The 23,366-nt window shown below is 37.2% G+C and overlaps 2 protein-coding genes across 2 annotated transcripts in view; both read left to right on the top strand.

The window, feature by feature from the left end:
• The window catches only part of chordc1a (cysteine and histidine-rich domain (CHORD) containing 1a), a 155,807-nt gene extending 145,755 nt beyond the window's left edge, over positions 1 to 10,052 (top strand). The window contains exon 12 of the mRNA XM_077207074.1: positions 9,875 to 10,052. The gene's annotated coding sequence lies outside the window, so the exon portion shown is untranslated. The remainder of the gene's footprint in view (positions 1 to 9,874) is intronic.
• LOC143715301 (NACHT, LRR and PYD domains-containing protein 3-like) overlaps positions 1 to 23,366 on the top strand; it is a 113,052-nt gene that overhangs the window by 87,450 nt on the left and 2,236 nt on the right. The window lies entirely within an intron of this gene.

Here is a 23,366-nt window from a genome sequence, read left to right as displayed (position 1 = left end):
TGCATCCTGGGTTGCCGGGTCCTTCCGGATGGCTAATATAGAAAATACAGATCTGTCATTTAATTTGAATTGCATGAGGACAATAGGACATACACATCTACTTAAATCTAAAAAAAATATCCAACTTACTTTGAACAATGGTCTTCAGGAACATGTCTCTAAAACATGCTTTATCCCCTACACCAAGCTGAAAATCCAAAAAAGTGTTACAAATTACATTTCTCTGAAGCTTCTCATAAATAAATAAAAAATGTGAAAGGCTAAGGATTCAGACTGTAATATATGCAGTATACAATCTTAAATTTTACTTTATATCTAGGTCTACTACATGTACAGGTAGCCCCAGTGGGAATTAAACCGACAACCACAGGTGCTGTTTGCAAGTTGTGCCTAATTGCTCAGTGCAAGCAAACGTCTTCAACATTGTTTGTTGAACTTGTTTCACCTGCTCTTGAAGTAAGATTTTACAATTCGTATTTTTATATGTAATATTGTAGTGTTTATTATAAATGATTTATCTGTGCACTTCATTATTCTTTTAAAATTCATGTAGCCTTATAATCTTTAATCAAATACGTTACCCTTCCCTCCCCCCTCGAAACGACTTCTCTTCTCTTCCGGTCATGTGCTATGGTGCGAGGGCGTGGCAACTCCCCTCAAACCGTGCTATGAGCAGAGATGGAGAAGAGGAGCGCTAGAGTAAAACCCTGCCCTCCGTTCAATATACCGTTTCACTTTTAAATACGTCACAACACTGGAGAAAAGTCGTTTGTAACTTCCGGTTCATGCCGACATCAAATAGAAGCAATAGTTTCCAAGACAAAAAAACTTCACAAATAACATCACTTACTTGTACTCAAACTCTTGGCTCTGTGAAGTGGAGTCTGGATTACTGGGGAGAAACCTGGTTGCGAGAAAGAGGAAACAGAAATTTGAAAATCTAACAAATGGTATAGTTTAGTGGCAGGATCACAAATCCAGCATCACAGCAATAGATTTTACGTACCAGTTCAGCATTTTTCTGGTTTTCTGGAATCGATGCATCTTTCTAGAGTTTTTTTTTTCTTGAGACTTCCAAGATTCTAGAGTAGGGAATAATGAATGAAAGAGTCAGTTATCCACAATAAACAGAAAATAAATTACACAGATGAAATACAGGAAAATCAAATACACAAGTCAGACCCATTTACCTGCTCCCTTCATGAACTTAAAATGATGTTTCTCCCAGGTGCTGTGTGGAGGTGTGCAGAGGATGGCAAAATTGTTGCCTTCGTCTTTTTGCTGAGGTTAAATGGGGGCCAATGGCACATGCTCTCGCTGAGCCACTCTTGCGGAACCACTGCAAATGGCAGATCCTCCTCGTTGATAAACTGAACAATGTGAACCATCTAAAATAGAAGAACATTTTGCATAAAGTATACTTTTTGATTAATTTCCAGGCAAAATCAGTAACATTAAAATGCTCACCCCTTCAAAAAAACGAGTCATTTTCACAAGTGGATCAACAGAAAACCATGTTCAGACAAACACAATCATATACATATACACACACATATATACATATAAACACATATATACACATTATATATATATATATATATACATACATACACACATATATATATATATATATATATATATATATATATATATATATATATATATATATATATAAACACCAAAAGTTAAACTTTCTAGATGTAAAGCTTTCTTTCTAGATGTAAAGCATTGGCGATTTACTGTAGCTAGATACATTTCAACATGTCGAACATGCTTGAATTCAGTGAGTAAAAAAGGCGAAGCAGCATGTGTTAGCTAACACTGTAAGTTAAACTAGACTAGCAGCATGGTTGTCGAATCAAACAAAACATCATTATGTTTAGTTAGAAAACAACACAAGTTATACTGATCAGTCTTTCTTGTCGTAAAGATTTTGCTAACGTTACCATTCCCACGTGGGCGGGAGAATTGTCCTTCAGGATTTGGTTACGTAAGTTAGTTAATTATTCGACTGACCAATACTATCTTAAACCACATACTGTAGTACTCACACTGGCATAAACATACGTAAATATAGTTAAAAGAAGAAAAGAAAAACTAACGCCAGGAAGAAACTAAGTAACGTTAGCCTAACTAACGTTAGCTATGTCAGAAACATGACGGAAACTTTGTAAACAAGGCTAACTTACTAGCTAGACTAGTAAGGCAAGAACATATTTGAAAAAGATGAACTAAAAATGTAAAAAATGAACATAATATTGCGTTACACAAAAAGGAAAAATGTACTTACTTTAAAGATCGTATGACTAGATAGGATATCCTCTCCAAATACTGAAATCGTGTGACGAGTGGCCACTGTTGTGTTGGTAAATCTGCTTTTTTAGGTACTGCCCCTCTCGGCCGGTGAAGGTACTTCTCTGTTTGTGCTTTAATACTTTCTTAAACATTTGTACAGATTGCAAAACTCGCAATTGCAAATTAATCCCTTATACCTGTAAAAGGTCAAATAAATAAAAAAATCGAGCTTGTAAAAAAATGAAAGACATAAACGAAATTTCCTGGGGTGACAGAGAGACAAAATATTTCTAAATATTTCACTTTATCTTTCAGGTCAAAACAGGGATTTTCATGTTTATTATAAATATTACCATGGTTGCAAATTAATAAAAAAAATCTAAAGCATACCCAAGCTTTTGGCCAAGTTGCAGATGTCTTTCACTGTTCACTGATTTCAGGCATTGGTGAAAAGTCTAACTTCATCCATTTATTCTGCTAAATTGTTCATACCATGAATGAAATATTTATTTTAAAACCTAATCAGAAAGATATTTATTGCCAAGTAAGTTTTACAAAAGGAATTATTTTTGGACTATTTGTGCATCTCAATTGTGCATAAATCAAAGAAATGTAAAGAATTGTCACCTTAAGTGACTAAAATAATTCTATATATTTTACATAGGCATATCACTGAATCGCTTCAGAGTTTCAACGTAATTTAAATGTATTTTCCTAAACCTTATAATGGAATCAGACTGAGTCAAATCTGTTATAAACCCTAATGACTTTGGAGCAACAACAACAACAAAATTTGATATAATACACATAATAATTATAATCGCTTTAAATGTGATAGTTAAAATGCTGTCAGTTCCACTCATGCCAATGACATGGCTGGTCGATTTCAAAGCGGCTTGCCGCCAGCCGGCCGCGGTTCATTTAGACGGCGGCGACCGCCAGAGAGAATGAAGTCGGCGGCCCGGCGGCTGTTCGCCGGCGGCATCTCGCAAGAAATGGGAGTGACGTATTCGGCGGCAAACGTTTCATCTCCGCCAGCGGGGCGCACCTATAGCCGACAGTTTGGGGCCGACGGCAAAAAGAAGCCGTGCCGATATTTTTTGCTATCTGGGATAGCAATGTGTTTATAGCGTCGTTGTTTTCTTATGTTAGGTTTGCTTGTTATTACGTGGCTTGGTTGAATTCTAATGTAGAATGCGGTGTGTTATTTCTTGTTAACAGACTGCGGAGCTGCTAAGTATAACACACCGTTGCCATGGACGCAGTTCAGAGACGGAACAGACTATTTTCTTTAGCAGAAGCACTACTCGTTTTAAATCAATAAACTCCTTTTTAAGTCAATATTTTGTGTCAAATTATTGATTTATTTGGTAGTTAGCCATGTAGTAAGCAGGATAATGTATAGCGAGGCGGTTAACGAATACAACCCCTTCAGGCTAACAACCGCCTCGCATATACATTTTGCCTTACATATGTCGCTATCAGCTGGCACATAAGCACTATTAGGCTCCGTTTTGTCTAGCAAAACTTTGTTCGCAAAAGTTTGCTTGAATGTTGTTCGATTCAGTGCGAAAATGAATGGAAACACCTTAAAATGTCTCAAATCAATTCGATATACCAATAGAGATTGCTAATGTGACGTCATCGTGAAGTTTTACCAGTGGTGAACGCAAAGCATTTTGGGAATCCGCGGCACAAACAGAAGGCGCCAGACTTGATTGCATGGAGGGAAGAACGCAGTGTTCAAGATGCCGTCTACCTGCTGTGTTATAAACCGCAATAGTCCTTCTTGCACAGTTTTGAAAACGAACGTTAAGGGTTGTTTTAAGGACATGTTTGTGTATGCTCGTAGACAGTCACTCTGAAGCGGTCAGAGGCGATTCTAAAAGATTCAAAAAGTCGAGACAGGATTATCGTACCCAATTCTACACACCACTCTAACTTAGTTCATCCAAAACTAACTAGAAAATAGACTCAAAATGCTAAATACCTGAATTATCCTTTAAGAACGAATCAATATATTTGTTTTCCTTAATTTTAATGAACCCTAACTTTATTCTCATCTGAATGGTAAATAATTGATTTTCGTATAAAATAATACTACCATTAAAAACACATTTGATTTTCTTTTTTAATCAATGTAGAATATGTAACTGCTCTGAAGAAAAGAAAGGAAAACCAATGCAATATGATTAATGTCCAAAAGATGACAAACTTTTTTGAAATGGGGTTGGATAAATATGTTGCTTTTAAAACTGTATGTGTTTGGTTGGGTGACAGTTGTAGGTTACAGCTTGAGTTGTGTGACAAAAGCGCAATGTTGTGTTTTATTGCGAGTGTAGCCTAAGTTACACAGATATAAGTAAACACTTTGCAGTTTTAATGATAACCTCTATGAACAAAATAACGGAGTATGTTTTTATGTTTCCACTGTTCGATCGCGCGATCCGCGCCCGCGCCTCTCTCTCACACACACACACACACACACACACAGTTCGATCGCGTCTCTCTCTCTCTCTCTCTCTCTCTCTCACACACACACACACACACACAGTTCGATCGCGTCTCTCTCTCTCTCTCTCTCTCTCTCTCTCTCTCTCTCTCTCACACACACACGCACACAGTTCGATCGCGTCTCTCTCTCTCTTTAACAAACGCACACAGTTCGATCGCGTCTCTCTCTCACACACACACAAACTCGCAAACACACAGTTCGATCGCGTCTCTCTCTCTCTCTCTCTCTCTCTCTCTCTCTCTCTCTCTCTCTCTCTCTCTCTCTCTCTGTCTCTCTCTCTCTCTCTCTCTCTCTCTCTCTCTCTCTCTCTCTCACACACACACACACACACTCCAGCATGCATTGCAATCTTGACATGAATTCTGACTGCATGCAGATAGATGAGAGAGAGCGAGGAGTGTGGTGCTTAAAACATTAGCATACTTTTGAACGGACGACAGTTTTCTGGTATGGTCCGACAATGTTTTCTTTAGCCCGCTGCATATTCTGTTTTCACGCTATTTTTTTTTTCATGCCAGAACCATAGAACGTAAAAAAATAGGCCAGAACACTAGCCTGCTATGCCAGCCCATGTAAACGGGCCAAACATACCCATAATTCTTTGCGTTCTGATGACGTTGCCGCCCAGTTGGTCACATGTCTTAGCGATCTCTATAGGCTTGTTCGACTTGAACCGGCGCTGCACAGACCGATCGGTTGATGAGATCAAAGTACCGCGAGAGCGATTAGAGAGCAGACGGCTCCTTATGCTTTTGAATCGCTCTCGCGGTACTTTGATGTCATCAACCGATCGGTCTGTGCAGCGCCGGTTCAAGTCGAACAAGCCTTATTTGATCGCAAAACAGCATGTGACGTCATTACGCACAGGTTTTTATTCGTTTTAAAGCCGTTGAATGGAAACACACTTTCACCAGCTTTATTCGCATGAGTTTTTTTTTTTTTACCGAACTTCAGATAATTCGGTTGACGAGGATGGAAACATGGCTAGTGTTGTCGTCAGTAGCCTAATGTACACACTGGGGGCATGGACCTTTAAAATATTTATTTTCAACATAAACAAGTTCAGGATATTTACCAGACCACTGGAATGTAAGGTGTAATTTAACAATGCAGCGTGAATTGGCATTTATATTTGAGTCTACAGTAACTTTACCTGAAAGATTCTGCCAATCTTGTCAGTTATCAGGTTGTTTTCTTTCAAAGTGATTCGCTTGTTCTCTCTAAAGAACATAAAAACTCTCCATTGTGATCGATTGTATATAGCCTAAATTGTCTCTGTCGATTGTCACTTGTCAGACTTTTGACAATTGTCGTGCAATTGTCAGACTTTTGTCAATTGTCGTGCGCGCGCTCTCATTAATGTTGCCAGGTACGTTTTTCCGCTTGAATGTTCCTCCTTCCCTCCCTGGAAGTGGAACGCGCTTTACCATACAAAAACGCTTATTTTACCCCTCGGAAAGTTAGTACAATTTTTTTTTATATTATTATTTTAGAAGGGGAACACCTCAGGAATTCAGTTGGGATAATGATGGCCGTTTTGTGGCTAGTTTGATCAGCAATTGGGAGGGTTTTGTTATGCCGACTGTTCCCTGAAACCCTTGCTGCGTTCCAAACCGCATACTTCCCTACTATTTAGTATGGGAAAAGAGTAGGCGAGCGAAAAAGTATGTATTAATCCAAAAGAGTAGTGGATAATTACCTGGGTGACGTACCAATTATCGCGAGATTTGGACTTAAGTGCGTTCGAATGTGCCTACTTTCCTACTATATAGTAGGCGAAAAGAGTACGTGAAGGAAGCAGTACGTTCGAAACATCAGTATTCATAAAAGAGTAGGGGAGAAGTTCCCGGATGGCTTACTGCTTCCGGCCCGATTTTTGAGTGCTCAACCGATGGATACTCTTCTATCCCAGGAGGCCACGCGAGAGCATACGTCATTATCAAACATCACGGAGATCAGCGACGCCGGGGGTTTTCAAATGTGAGTAAACACGGTTCCTTATGTTTTAAACTACAATAGAGTAGACGTTTTAACTGTTGAAGGTGTAAAGTAGTTAGACAGTATAGTATAGTTGTGATTTTGCTGTAAAAACATGCTTTGTATAGCTAGCTAACAGGGGAGCTCTAAGCACACGTAACGTCTCTAAAGTGGATTTACATAACCATATACATCTTAAACACGCTTATTTAAAATGTCTATTTACATCTGAAAGGAAAATATTGTAAGTATTGACATATTGCAGATGAGCACATCACAACATGAAAAAGACATATGAGTGATGTATGTGTGGCATTATTATAGGATAACGTTAATTCACTGTTGTCAACACTGTTGACATTAGACTAATATGCTGTAAATAAGGTAAAGAAACAAATCTATAAAGTAACTAAACATGTTTCTATTCAGACTGGTGTGAGCACTGAGGATGAGGAGCCCAGAGCTGAATCCTGGAAACGGTGCCATGGATGAGACTGTCATAAGATCTCTCCATCTGCCCTTATCGCCTCAGATTGTGAAGCGCAGCGCAGCGCAGCAACAAGCTCCGGCACGAAGGCACGGTCACCTCTGGTGAATTCATCAGAATAAAGCCGCAGAATGGGAACCGCTGTGTTGAGATGGCAGTAGGATGTGGGCTTCAGCGCCCAAATACATGCTTGTAGTTTGAATAAAGATTTGTTTCATGTGCATGCATTTGTTTATTGTGTGATGGTTACTTTTATTTGTTCTTTTACTCATTTATTCATGTTTCTTATTGTTGTCAGTATATAAAATATAATTATTTAATGTATGCATTAATTCATTGCTTGACTGACAATTGAGATGTTCACGTGTATTCATGCATAACTCATATGACAAATCAAATTACATTTTGCTTGTTTTATTAAATTATATCATTTTTAGTATATACAAAAAAAGTAATATAATTAAGTATTGGTCAGCATTTAATATGATTTTGTTTAAGTTTTGGGGTGGGCTAACAATGCAATTCATTCTGAGGTAATATTAATTTTTTATGAGCGATACTTGCATTTTTTGAGTATAAAGTCAACAGTTTCTCCAAAGGAGATCTTCGAGCAGCGGCCCGTCTCCTTGTGCACTGCAGACAGTAAACGCAGAGGAAAACTGTTCTAGGTTGTGCTGTCGAGTTACTGATTTTATGAAGTGTTAGTGCACCTGTCGCTCATATAATTTAAACTTATAAACTTATTACATAAAGATCATGGAAAGATACTAGTTGTATCTAACAACGAACAATCATAATGAGAAAACAGAAAACATAAAGATCATTGGTTTGTGTACATCATAATATGATATTTATACACAGGAAAAAAGAACAATAACAGGGCTAAATATCTTTAAATATAAATAGTTCTTCATAATACATTAAAAAATAGTTTTGTTGTTATTGTCTGAGGGATGAAACGAGAGGTAAATTCATCAAGAAAAGAGGAAAACTTGAAGGAGAAACTTTTTGGGTATAAAATAAAGAAATTAACAACATATTCAAGAGATAACGATTTTGGGGTTTCTTAAAAAATCGTTATAAGGAACTGTGGGTCACATTAGAAGGGTTTAAAATATAACAACTTAAATCAACCCTAAATGTATTCACAAAATAAATTGGCAGCTGTTTCTTCAACAATACCACAAAATGAGCAAGTTTCATCAATATCAAGATATTTACAGATAGATGAAATAAACGTGTCGTTCATCTTTTAAGTTGTTGCGCTTGTGATAACGTGTCGTAGGTCACATGATAACGTCAACATGGCGGATGATGTCCGGATCGCATTCATACTCAACGAGATTTGGCTATAAAGTACCTACTCTTTTAGCGCTCGTTAAGTAAGTACTCATTGAAATTAAGTACCTACTCATTGAGTATGCGGTTTGGAACGCAGCCCCTGTTTCATAGCTAACGTTACTTCCGGGTCATGCCAAGTTGGATAACTAAATATCAAAATCAGATTGGTGGTGGAGGCGGTTTTCGTATTTCCCATTTTCAATTTGAGCATGTAATCGAAAATACAAAAAAACAGTCATTATTTGTTTTTTAAATATTGTATATGAAACAAATAAGGAAAAAACAAGTCCTTTTTCGATTTTCCGAATTTGATTTCTTAATTGAATATGAAAAGAACGAATGATACACGGATTGAGGTCGCTGTCTGCCAAATTTGACATTTTGATTGAGGCATAATCGAACCTATTTTTTTTACAGTCTATGAATCGAACAGACCACTGGGAGGTGGGGAAGGGGGGGCACCAGAGGGAGACTGGCACAGGAGATTCACCTTTTTCTCGACTAATTTGGTCTAGGCCTATATTACTTTTGTATTGCTTTTGTATATTAACATGCTTTAGACATATTTTATTTGTTATTTATACTAGTAGCCTATTGTGATGATTTTTCACGACCCAGATTTTTTGGTGGTTATTAATAGATGAATAGAAAAATATTCATATCAATATAGTTTTGAAATTCCATTCCAAATATTTGTAAAAGTAATGGCTTGTAAATTATCTTAAATGTCTCATTGTACATTGCTATTCTTGTTATTTAAGAGTCGTTGCTAAACATTAAATCTGCACTTTACTAGAGAACCATCACTAATTTCACATACTCAGTGATTTGATTCTCACAGTAAAATTAAAATGTAAAGTTTTAGTAATCTTTAAGCTAAATATCAAGTTAATGTTTAATTGTCCATCTAATAGTAAAATATAAATGCATGACTCTACTATGTAAACCATACATCAAATGTTTTTTAGGAGCTTTGAGCTACTTGATAAATGAGCTGTTTCTCTATTTGTTTAACAGGATTCTGGAGCACTGCCAAAAGCCCACGAACTTTATGACCAAAAACAAGGTAATTTGGACTAAACCCTGTGCTCTCCTGTACAACCTCTCGTGACGCCAGCATTAGCCAGACTAATCCCTCTTCCCAATCTCAAACTAATTGCACACAGTAAGCCCGATGAAGAGACTTTAAAGTTTGATGGAACCTCTTCTTGACTCCCGCCGACTCGCTCAGGCTCTCAGACAGCAGTGATCAACTAAACCTGCATCCTCACCCGCTGTATGATCTGGGAAATCAGTGAGATTAGTGTTTTATTGATTTAAAAATCTGATGATATAGATTGTGTAGGTCGGATGAGCACATCAGCAGACTGTTCTTGCTCTAAACTTTAATCAGTTTAGATGTGAATGAAAACGAAGCTCTGAGGGATAGAAGTACATTTACACCTTATTTATATTAATATTATAATAATATTAAAACTTTATCAAAATATAGTAAATATCAAACTAATGCATCCAAATACCTAACAAACTACATATCTCTTGGAGCTGCTGCAATTTTGGTAACTTTTGTAGTTAAATTAAATTATTATTATTATTAATTAAATTATTATTTATTAAATTAATTATTTTATTAAAGTAAACGATTTCCTATTGGTTCTAGATCATGGTTGCTGACAGTAACATTACAGTCAACCATAACAAGATTGTGTTGCCTATAGGCTACATATATTTCTTTAATTTAGTATACTAAATTAAAGAAATGATTAATATTGACTGAATAATATTAATATTCAAATTATTGAATATTGAATTATTAATATTGCTGCGTGACGTATCTAGCCTAAGCACTGTTCAAAATACCCTGAATGGGCAGATCGTTCACATGATTGGTAAAAAGTTGTGTAGGTTTTGCACATTCTCATCTTTTTTTTTCTTTTTGGCTAACTACCACCATGTAGGGCTGCGTGTCTATTTTTCTTAATTGCAACTTACAATGGCAAATATTGGTTTGATTGCTTGTGTTATAAGAAAATACTTTTTGTCTACCTGATTTAATACTGCGGTCAAGCCAGCCGCGGTTTGAAAATACACGCTCAAGCCAGCCGCCAAAAAAAAGGTGTGTGCGCCTATTACTATGAATACGGTAATTTCAGTAACAGACGCGAGAGGGAACGTGCTCTCTCCACTATGGCGCTCTCTCTCTCTCTCTCTCTCTCTCTCTCTCTCTCTCTCTCTCTCTCTCTCTCTCTTTCTCTCTCTCTCTCTCTCTCTTCCTTTTTTCTTTCTTTCTTTCTATCTTTTTCTATCTTCTTCTGTCTTTCTTTCTTTCTGTTTCTTCCTTTTTTCTTTCTTTCTTTCTATCCTTTTGTCACTTTCTTTCTCTTTCTTCCTTTTTTCTTTCTTTCTACCTTTTCTCTCTTTCTTCTTTCTTTCTTTCTTTCTTTCTTTCTTTCTTTCTTTCTTTCTTTCTTTCTTTCTCTCTTTCTAACTTTTTTCTTTCTATTTTTTTCTCTCTCTCTTTCTTTCTTTCTTTCTTTCTTTCTTTCTCTTTCTTCCTTTTTTCTTTCTATCGTTTTCTTCTTTCTTTATCTCTTTCTTCATTTTCTCTCTTTTTTCTTTCTTTCTCTTTCTGCCTTTTCTTTCTTTCTATATTTTTCTCTCTTTTTTCTTTCTCTCTTTCTTTCTTTCTTTCTTTCTTTCATGTTAATTGCACATATTTGTGAGAGACAATGTAACAAGATGCTTTCTTTTTTCTCTCTTTTTATAGTTCACACCTCAAGAAATAGTTTTATGTAAATGTTTACAGCACAAGAAGACAAAATAGAGTATTCACTCTTTCTAAATACATTTACTGCATATGGTTTACTGTTCTCTTGTATTCAATGTGCCATACAGTATACAAACCCCATGCGAAACACAATGGACATTTTTGACTTCAGAGGCCCTTAAAGACCTCATTTCTAATAAGTAGAAAAAAATAACGGTCAAGTTTAATACAGGACGTCCCATACAGTACACACACCTCATATCAAACCCTTTTACTGTAGCATTTTGGAGATATGCCACTTTAATTGACTTCAGAGGTGTATAAATACCACATTTCTAATAAGTAGAACAAAATAACGGTCAGGTTTAATACAGGACGTCCCATACAGTACACACACCTCATATTAATCCATTTTACTGTCGCATTTTGGAGATATGTCACTTTAATTGACTTCAAAGGTGTATAAAGACCTCATTTCTAATAAGTAGAACAAAATAACGGTCAGGTTTAATACAGGACGTCCCATACAGTACACACACCTCATATCAAACCATTTTACTGTAGTATTTTGGAGATATGTCACTTTAATTGACTTCAGAGGTGTATAAATACCACATTTCTAATAAGTAGAACAAAATAACGGTCAGGTTTAATACAGGACGTCCCATACAGTACACACACCTCATATCAAACCATTTTACTGTAGTATTTTGGAGATATGCCACTTTAATTGACTTCAGAGGTGTATAAATACCACATTTCTAATAAGTAGAACAAAATAACGGTCAGGTTTAATACAGGACGTCCCATACAGTACACACACCTCATATCAAACCATTTTACTGTAGTATTTTGGAGATATGTCACTTTAATTGACTTCAGAGGTGTATAAAGACCTAATTTCTAATAAGTAGAAAAACAATAACGGTCAGGTTTAATACAGGACGTCCCATACAGTACACACACCTCATATCAATCCATTTTACTGTCGCATTTTCGAGATATGTCACTTTAATTGACTTCAGAGGTGTATAAATACCACATTTCTAATAAGTAGAAAAAAATAACAGTCAGGTTTAATACAGGACGTCCCATACAGTACACACACCTCATATCTAACCATTTTACTGTAGCATTTTGGAGATATGCCACTTTAATTGACTTCAGAGGTGTATAAATACCACATTTCTAATAAGTAGAAAAAAATAACGGTCAGGTTTAATACAGGACGTCCCACATCACATTAATTGACTTCAGGGGTGTATAAAGACCTTGTTTCAAATAAGTAGAAATTCAGAATTTGTGGAGTGGGTGCTGGAGTCTTGTGGATCGCCACTCACAGTCGGAACTGAAGACAACAACGCCAGTCCCACTCACAACCCAGTTCCCAGCCAAGACCACCCAGACTGTGAGGATCAACTGCATGAGCCCACCGCAAGCAGCGAGAGTGAATCAGCTGGTCCCGCCCAACCTCCCTCTCCCCATCTGTCTGTCTCTGCAGTCCCAAGACACTCCTGCCACCCAGTCATCTCTTCCTCCCATCAGTACCGCAGTGCAACTCAGCCTCCTCTCAGTGGCACGGCTACATCTTGTGCCTGCTGGGAGCCATCTCCTCCTGCGAGTGTTGAGACTGTGGCTCCGCCTCCAGCCTCTGAGTGCTCCGCCTCTGCTCCACCTCTACCTGTCCCTCTGGCACCTGTGCTCTTACCACTCTCGACTCCAGCGTGGACCATCGGCCATTCGGCCTTGCCGGGCTCCCAGGGTATGTCAGCTCCACTTGGGTTAGACATTGACCACCTTCGCCATGGACTTGCAGCCCATTCGCTGCCCTGCGGCCCTCCACCTCTTCGGCTTTGGCTAGCTCCACCCCTTACACCTCCACCTATGGTCGCTCCAGCTCAGCCACTAACCTCAGGATCCCTGCTTCCACCTCAGGGGTTCAACGCTGCGGCCCAGTCGCGGTCGCCTAGGTCTTTGTGTCTCACTGCCTCATCGCTTCTCTGGCTACGCGGTGTGCTCCACCTCAATCACCGTCGTCACCTCCGTTAGTCCCCATGGTGGTGTCGGGACTCTTCACTCCATGGCTTTTCCCTCCTGCGCCACCGCTGTGGGAGGCAGTCCTGGCTGTGGCCTGGGTCTCCGTCTGCTCTTCCCTGTTCAAGGCCATCCCCTGGCTGTCACCACCATCTGCAACACCCTGGACGGTTTTGTATGGCTCTCTCCGGCTTCCTTGTCCTCCAGCTAAGCCGCCTCTATCCATCTACTGGTGCGAGGTCGCGCCTTCCAGGAGGTAGCGCCTTTGCCTTCATCATCGTGTTCATCTGCGTTCTACAACACAATCTGTGACATGCATATAGTATGGGACGTTGAAGTAGTAAAATATAACATATCTTTAAAATGCTGCAGTAAAATGGTCTGATATGAGGTGTGTGTACTGCATGGGACGTCCCCTATAAAAACTGACCATTAGTTTTTTCTACTTATTATAAATTAGATCTTTATAGGCCTCTGAAGTAGAAAAATATGACATATCTCGAAAATGCTGCAGTAAAATGGTTAGATATGAAGTGTGTGCACACTGTATGGGACGTCCCCTATAGAAACTGACCATTGCTTTTTTCTACTTATTAGAAATTAGTTTTTTGTAGGTGTATAAATATGAATAAAGTGACATATATCTCCAAAACGCTGCAGTAAAATGGTTTGATAAGAGTTGTACACACTCTATGGGATGTCCCCTAAAATGCTGACCGTTAGTTTTTCTGCTTATTAGAAATGACGTCTCTATAGGTATATAAATAGGAATAATGTGACATATCTCCAAAAAGCTACAGTAAAATGGTTTGATATGAGGTGTGTGTACTGCATGGGACGTCCCCTATATAAACTGGCCATTAGTTTTTTCTACTTATTATAAATTAGATCTTTATTGGCCTCTGAAGTAGAAAAATATGACATATCTCGAAAATGCTGCAGTAAAATGGTTTGATATGAGGTGTGCACACTGTATGGGACGTCCCCTATAGAAACTGACCATTGCTTTTTTCTACTTATTAGAAATTATTTTTTTATAGGTGTATAAATATGAATAAAGTGACATATATCTCAAAAACGCTGCAGTAAAATGGTTAGATATGAGGTGTGTGTACTGTATGGGACGTCCCGTATAGAAACTGACCATTGTTTTTTTCTACTTATTAGAAATTAGGTTTTTATAGGTGTTTAAAAGTAGAATAATGACATATATCTCCAAAACACTGCAGTAAAATGGTTAGACATGAGGTGTGCACACTGTATGGGACGTCCCGTATAGAAACTGACCATTGTTTTTTTCTACTTATTAGTGATTAGGTTTTTATAGGTGTTTAAAGTAGAATAATGACATATCTCCAAAATACTACAGTAAAATGGTTTGATATGAGGTGTGTGTACAGTATGGGACGTCCTGTATTAAACCTGACTGTTATTTTTTTCTACTTATTAGAAATGTGGTATTTATACACCTCTGAAGTCAATTAAAGTGGCATATCTCCAAAATGCTACAGTAAAATGGATTAATATGAGGTGTGTAAACTGTATGGGACGTCCTGTATTAAACCTGACGTGTTATTTTTTTCTACTTATTAGAAATGAGTTATTTATGCACCTCTGAAGTCAATTAAAGTGACATATCTCCAAAATGCTACAGTAAAATGGATTGATATGAGGTGTGTGTACTGTATGGGACGTCCTGTATTAAACCTGACCGTTATTTTTTTCTACTTATTAGAAATGGGGTATTTATACACCTCTGAAGTCAATTAAAGTGACATATCTCCGAAATGCTACAGTAAAATGGTTTGATATGAGGTGTGTGTACTGTATGGGACGTCCCGTATAGAAACTGACCGTTATTTTTTTCTACTTATTAGAAATGTGGTATTTATACACCTCTGAAGTCAATTAAAGTGACATATCTCCAAAATGCTACAGTAAAATGGATTAATATGAGGTGTGTAAACTGTATGGGACGTCCTGTATTAAACCTGACTGTTATTTTTTTCTACTTATTAGAAATGTGGTATTTATACACCTCTGAAGTCAATTAAAGTGCCATATCTCCAAAATGCTACAGTAAAATGGTTTGATATGAGGTGTGTGTACTGTATGGGACGTCCTGTATTAAACCTGACCGTTATTTTGTTCTACTTATTAGAAATGTCCGACCGCCGTCGGTGTATGAATGTGTGTATGAATGGGTGAATGTGAGGCAACTATGTAAAGCGCTTTGGTGGCCATTCGGTCTGTGAAAGCGCTATATAAATGCAGTCCATTTACCATTTACCATTTACTTATTAGAAATGTGGTATTTATACACCTCTGAAGTCAATTAAAGTGACATATCTCCAAAATGCTACAGTAAAAGGGTTTGACATGAGGTGTGTGTACTGTATGGGACGTCCTGTATTAAACCTGACCGTTATTTTTTCTATTTATTAGAAATGTGGTATTTATACACCTCTGAAGTCAATTAAAGTGACATATCTCCAAAATGCGACAGTAAAAGGGTTTGACATGAGGTGTGTGTACTGTATGGGACGTCCTGTATTAAACCTGACCGTTATTTTTTCTATTTATTAGAAATGTGGTATTTATACACCTCTGAAGTCAATTAAAGTGGCATATCTCCAAAATCCTACAGTAAAAGGGTTTGATATGAGGTGTGTGTACTGTATGGGACGTCCTGTATTAAACTTGACCGTTATTTTTTTCTACTTATTAGAAATGAGGTCTTTAAGGGCCTCTGAAGTCAAAAATGTCCATTGTGTTTCGCATGGGGTTTGTATACTGTATGGCACATTGAATACAAGAGAACAGTAAACCATATGCAGTAAATGTATTTAGAAAGAGTGAATACTTTATTTTGTCTTCTTGTGCTGTAAACATTTACATAAAACTATTTCTTGAGATGTGAACTATAAAAAGAGAGAAAAAAGAAAGCATCTTGTTACATTGTCTCTCACAAATATGTGCAATTAACATGAAAGAAAGAAAGAAAGAAAGAAAGAGAGAAAGAAGAAAGAGAGAAAAAGATAGAAAGAAAGAAAAGGAAGAAAGAGAAAGAAAAATAAAAAAGGAAGAAAGAGAGAAAGAAAGAAAGAGAGAAAATGAAGAAAGAGAGAAAGAAAGATAGGAAGAAAGAAAGAAAAAGATAGAAAGAAAAAAGGAAGAAAGAGAGAAAGAAAGAAAGAAAGAGAGAGAGAAAAAGATAGAAAGAAAAAAGGAAGAAAGAGATAAAGAAAGAGAGAGAAAAAAAGATAGAAAGAAAGAAAAGGAAAGAAAGAGAGAAAAAGATAGAAAGAAAGAAAAAAAGGAAGAAAGAGAGAAAGAAAGAAAGAGAGAAAAAGATAGAAAGAAAGAAAAAAGGAAGAAAGAGAGAAAGAAAGAAGAATTAGAGAAAAGGTAGAAAGAAAGAAAAAATTAAGAGAAAGAAATAGAGAAAAAGATATAGAAAGAAAGAAAGAAAGAAAGAAAGAAAAAAGGAAGAAATAGAAAGAAAGAAAAAGAGAGAGAGAGAGAGAGAAAAAGATAGAAAGAAAGAAAAAAGGATGAAAGAGAGAAAGAAAGAAGAATTAGAGAAAAGGTAGAAAGAAAGAAAAAATTAAGAGAAAGAAATAGAGAAAAAGATATAGAAAGAAAGAAAGAAAGAAAGAAAAAAGGAAGAAATAGAAAGAAAGAAAAAGAGAGAGAGAGAGAGAGAGAGAGAGAGAGAGAGAGAGAGAGAGAGAGAGAGAGAGAGAGAGAGAGAGCGAGCGAGCGAGCGCCATAGTGGAGAGAGCACGTTCCCTCTCGCGTCTGTTACTGAAATGACCGTATTCATAGTAATAGGCGCACACACCTTTTTTTTTGGCGGTTGGCTTGACCGTGTATTTTCAAACCGCGGCTGGCTGGACCGCAGTGATTTGACGGTGCGGTTCGGGTCGCGGTCTTTATCAAACGGGTCGGGTACGAAATTAAATGAGTGCTGCTATATTATATATACGTAGCCTATAGCCTATATGCTATCACTGCTATATTCTGTTTAGTTGCTACTGCGAGGGCGGGTTTACCAAACAGAACCCGTGCACGCGCAGGACTGAGCGCGTGTAACAAATACAAAGTGAAAGTTAATGGTCGCCGCGTCATAAACGTTGATCAAGGTGAGTGTTCAGGTCTCGAGACGTTTTGCAGATGACTTCCGCATTTGGGCCAATATTAGCCTACCTAAATGGCATATTATTTATTTTATAGTCTAGGCTATGTTTGATATTTTTCATTTTAGGCCCCGTCCACACTACTGCGTTTTCGTTTAAAAACGGAGAATTAAAACGAAAACGATCTCCGTCCACACCAGCGTTTTAGCTGCGTATTAGAATTGATCTCCGTCCACATTAAAACGACTGAAAACTCGGATCACGTGACCATTCTCCAACACTGTGCATGCGCATGCCGGTGTAAACAGGAAACGGATGGACTATTCCTCAGATTTGATGAGGAAGCAAGTAACGTTAGCTACCTCTGCAAAGATTAGAAAATGTCGAAGACCAGAGATTTCTTTTCATGGACCGCCGCTGCACACGGGAATTGTCATAGATCGCTCGAATAATAGTTTACCTCCGGCGCATGTAGGCAGTTATAGCATTGTAAAATGCAGAATTTGCTTGCACAACAGCTGCTAACAAAGACATCAAAGTCAGTAACGCTTGTAATTCGTTATCCATGTTGCACTCACTAACATCAACTACGTAGTCCAGGATGTTTTTGTTTGTTTTCTTCCGGTGACGGGACACGTGATGGGTGGCTGACGAATCAGGGAAGGATACGTCATGGGTGATGACACCCAATCATAGAGCCGAGCGTGACCTTCTACGTCATCGTTTCTAAACTCCTGCGTTTTGTCCCGTCTACACTAAAACGCCCTCCGGAGATTCAAAACGAAAAACGGAGCTGCAGCGTTTCTAAACTTCTCCGTTTTGGGTCTTCGTTTTTCCCGTTTTAGTGTGGACGGGAGGTGCAAACGTAGCAAAAAGTCTCCGTTTTTAAACGAAAACGCAGTAGTGTGGACGGGGCCTTAGAGCAAAACGTGGTTTCATTGTCGTGTTGTCTGTGGTTTATTTATGTGGTAGGCCTAATATAGGCTACGACTAACTTTGTGTATTTGAGTGAACGCCGAGTATAAGAGGTCCGTGTACTTTTTTATTTTTTCTGTTTGGAATCGAATAACGAGAAATTAAAACGGTTCGTGTAACGCTTCACAATTCAGTTTTCAGACCATACAATGCAAATGCAAAAATGAAAAATTGAAACCAGACATTCATTTTTCTTGTTTTTCCAGTTACATTATCAATGGATAGTTGCCTTTTCTCCCCTTTTTTAATTTTACTTGTGCTAAATTGTGACTTCAGAAACAAACATTTGAACAAATGAAATCTAACCGATTTTCTATTTTTCTATTTTTCGTCTTGTAATTTGCGCCGTGGGCGGTACCATTAGCACGGGGGTGTGGCCGTGGACTAACTTTACTATCATTTCATTGATGCAACTGCTTTATTTACACTGCATTCTCGTTGAATGTAGTTTAAAAGACAGAACACAGGACGACATTTTTCACCCGAAGTTTCATTTTATTGTAGGCTAAATAACGGCACTGTTAACCCTTGCTGTAAAAAATAAAAATAAAACAGTGTTGCCAGTATTTTACTGTAAAATTAACCTGGTAAGGTCTAACAGTGTGTGCTAAATGTAGAATTCGGGAGCAGTCTAGCCTTTATCTAGACTAGCCTGCTTATTCGTTATTACTTTATTATATTGATGCATGCCTCGATGCCCCCAAATGATTTAAGAACTCGCCATTTGATAATTGACCGAAACAAATGATGAATCTGCTACTCTTGACATGCAGCATATCATGAGATATGCATATACATATATAGCCTACCTACATGTATATCAAATTCTCTATATCAAAACTTTAATATTTTGTATGTTTGCATGTAGGCTAAATGAGGTGTGAATAAAAGCTAACAAAATCAACAAACATTTGCTAAACCTTATAACTGTAACAAAATTATGAAGAAAGGAAAAGTGAAAAGACAGCTAGGCTATTTATTATTTTTTTCTGTTAATTTTGGGCTAGTAGTCCTATTGAAGGTTCCATGTTAGGTCTACTCAAAAATAATGAAATGTAATATAAAATTAAAAGAAAAAATAAATAAATAGCAATAGTAATTAAATGAAAAAAAATTGTAATAAATAAAAGTCTGTTTACATAAGGCAAAATGTTTAAAATCTGTCTGAACTGATCCCGTCTTTTCACTCGAGGGCATCATTGTTCGTTTCCACGGCACATTGAACTTAAGTGTTTCTCACAGCTTCTTGTATACCCTTAAATTTAGCAGTTATTAACTCGGTTCATTACAATAGAAGCTGTTAGTCGAGAATTTTATATGCATGATGTAGGACTATATTTGTATGCATATCTCATGATATGCTGCATGTCAAGAATAGCAGATTCATAATTTGTTTCGGTTAATTATCAAATGGCGAGTTCTTAAATCATTCAGGGGCATGGAGGCATGCATCAATATAATAAAGTAATAACGAATAAGTAGGCTAGCCTAGATAAATACAAACCAGCGGGGCAGCGCGAAATAAGCAGCCAGGCCACCGTTTCTCCCGCTGCTCCCGAATTCTACATTTAGCACACACTGTTAGACCTTGACAGGTTTTTTTACAGTAAAATACTTGCAACACTGTTTTAATGGAAAATGGTATGATATTGTCAGAATTTGGCCTTTTTTTACAGCGAGGGTTAACAGTGCCGTTATTTAGCCTACAATAATATGAAACTTCGGGTGAAAAATGTCGTCCTGTGCTCTCTCGCACCTACATTAGTTAACGTTATTTTCACATGAACACATCCAAGTGCTTTGTTCTAATCGCGATATTGAATAGTGTCTGTGTAAACCGCAAAAAGACTGTTTAAATATGAATTGCGTGTCTGTGTGTAGGCTAAATGATGAATGAACGGCACAGGCCCGCTCGCTTTGTTGTCTACAGTTATACAGTGCGTTTCTGTGCCATTCATTCACTCTCGCACCTAGATTAGTAAATGTTATTTTCACATGAACACATCCAAAATATATTGCTATAGCCTACTAAGATGAGTAAAATAGACTGAAATATGTTGAAATAAAATGTCTGTATAAGCAACAAACTGCAAATTAACATGTAAATGCTAATATATCTTACACGATATTTTACAGACTAAATATGAATGTTTAGACAAGATTTTATGATTAGTTTTGGATAGATTATAAAGTTTTGACTGTAAAAAAAGACTACTGTCACATTAAATAGGTACACTTTTGTTCACCAATTTCTGCTCATATACTATAGTATGATGTTTTGTCAAAAATAAAGTAGGTATATTGAATTATCAACTAAGATGTTATTATAGTGTTTGTTCCAATATTCAAACCAATGAATCCTTACCTTTTTTAATACGTATGATAAAATGTATACTTTTTACAAAGAAAGAATACACTTGAAATATTGTTAAAATTGTAATTGTTGTTGTAATTGTAACCTATTTGTAATTGGTTACAATTTCTAATTGTAAAATATGTATATATTGATCATTTCTTTTGTCCTTGCATTCTTTGGGACCCTGTGACACACCTGTGTGAAAGGCTAATTAATATGCAGCTCATTATGTATGTGGCACATTATCCGGCCTTTGTCTACTCAGGTGTGAACACGCCTCCACGCATATTGCCTTTCCAAACGAAAGGTGTCTTATTAAATTTAAATCAATGTATTGTTTTGTGTGAATGATAAGGTAGGATGATTTTCAGATCATTTTGAAGCAACAACTCGAGGCAACAATGCCCATTAGTCAAAAGTCTTGTGGACACATATTTAGTATGTGTTTTGTGGCCTTATTTCAGACACTTTAAGTTTTAGTTTTTTCAATAACCACGCATAAACAATATTCTCTCAAAAATACAAACATGTACATACATGTTGCTCACATATTACGGTAGCCCCGTTTGTGCTATATAGAGTGAATTTACACCTTTGCCATTGACATGTTTCTAAATAACTGAAAAAAGCACAAATGTCAGAGCATGTCAGAACACCTCCAGGACCCAGAAAACACCTCAGACCCCAGAGGGTTAATAGTAATGGCTCATGAAAATAAATGCTGAAAATTAATTATTTTATAGGGAATCTTAAAAGAAGCACTTAAACGGCCGAGCAAATGACTCGTCCAGCGTTCATTTGAACGGGCCGTAACTATCAGCTCTAAAACGGATATAAATATCCAAACTATAGTGAAACACTATTTATTAGCAAGGTAACTTAGATCTGCAGTTTAAGACATTAGATTCGTAAGCACATAACACAAGAACAATTATCTTTAAAATACAAAGAAGACTTTATTGATTATTCTAACACATAAAACTAATATCTAACACAATCAGACGAACACACACATTCATACGAGTTGCAGAAAGAAAGAAAGAAAGTGAGGAAAGAATGAGTTTTAAGGGTGAGATGATGAAATCCCAAGTTTCTATATGCACTTATAAGACATGACCTTCACAAACCATCAATCATTAATTTAACCCTTCTATCATTTCTTAGGCGGGGTTATTAAATGTTATATCAAAGCACCAGTTCAGTTAAGAGTCTGGAGGCTACTTGCTTGTCTTTGCTGTAAGGACTGGGCTAAGAGGGTGAATCTGAATAACTAAATACATTCTGCTAAAGACCAAAAATCTCTGAATGTAAATTAACCCAAACACACTCACACACACACACACACACACACATTCCCCCACCAGTGAAGACCACACTCAGGACAGAGCGTGGTGTCCGCTTACAAGACATTTTATGACTGATCGGAATGTCCCAAAGGAAGTGGATTCCAAAGCGAAAAGAATCTTCTCTTTTTAAAAGACATTTAACCAGATATATTCAATGTGTTTTTATGTGTGTCCATTTGCCCATGTCACATTGGAATGACTATGATTTTATCGTAGCTTAAAGTGAATTATAAATACCAAAGTTATATCAAAATATCAAAGTTTTGTTTTCCGTAGTCGACTCTGTTCACTTCCACGAAGTGAAACGAACTTAGCCGAACTATTTTCCTTTGGTAATGTTACCCCAAAAGACTGTGAACCTCCGTTCAAATCGCGCGCCAAGCAGCACCACGTGACGCTTCCTAAAGGACTCCGCTCACGCACGCGGCCAGACAGGGCCGCGCAGGAATGCCGCGACACAGAGAGACCCAGAAACTTAAGTATATCTCTTTATAGAGCTTCTAAGAAGCATTAAGATGATGTTTTCGTGTTGTTACAGACAGGTGACTGTCAGGGTGAATGTTGCCAATGCTCTCTCTCTCTCTCTCTCTCTCCCTCTTCCCCTCTCACACGTGTTTCCATTGTCCACACTCTATGCATTTCTCGTTCATCGATGCCTTATCGTGTTTTGTTTGTTTATTATGTTTGTAAATACATATATCCCATGTAACCGTAGTAAATACATGAGTAGTTCTACCGTATTAAATTCATTATATTCATGTTGATTGTTTACTGGCTTTTTGCTCATTTTCAGGTCCCTTAAGTGAAAGATCTTTAGCTACAAGCTTACAAATTAAAGATACTTTAAAGAGTATTTGTTTATAGGGCAGGAAACCCAATTCTTGTGGCCACAGAATTGCTTTTCCTGAAATCCTATAAAGTAGGATGATATTGTGGATCCCCACAAATATTATTCTGACAATTGAGCCAATTAATTTTGCCTGTTTTGTAGGACGTGGTCCGTGTAATTAATTACAATCAACTTGTGGTTAATTGCAGGGATACTCATGCATGCATGCAGGTAAAATGACATATCATCCCTTATCAGGAGATTTATTAACATGTAAGACTGATCTAATCCTAACATGTATGAAT

The sequence above is a fragment of the Siphateles boraxobius genome, unplaced genomic scaffold, assembly GCF_051911475.1.
Source record: "Siphateles boraxobius isolate OS27281-9 unplaced genomic scaffold, OSU_SipBor_1 6, whole genome shotgun sequence".
NCBI lineage: Eukaryota > Metazoa > Chordata > Actinopteri > Cypriniformes > Leuciscidae > Siphateles > Siphateles boraxobius.
The sequence above is the reverse complement of the archived record's forward strand: the minus strand, read 5'-3'. Positions and strand labels throughout refer to the sequence as shown.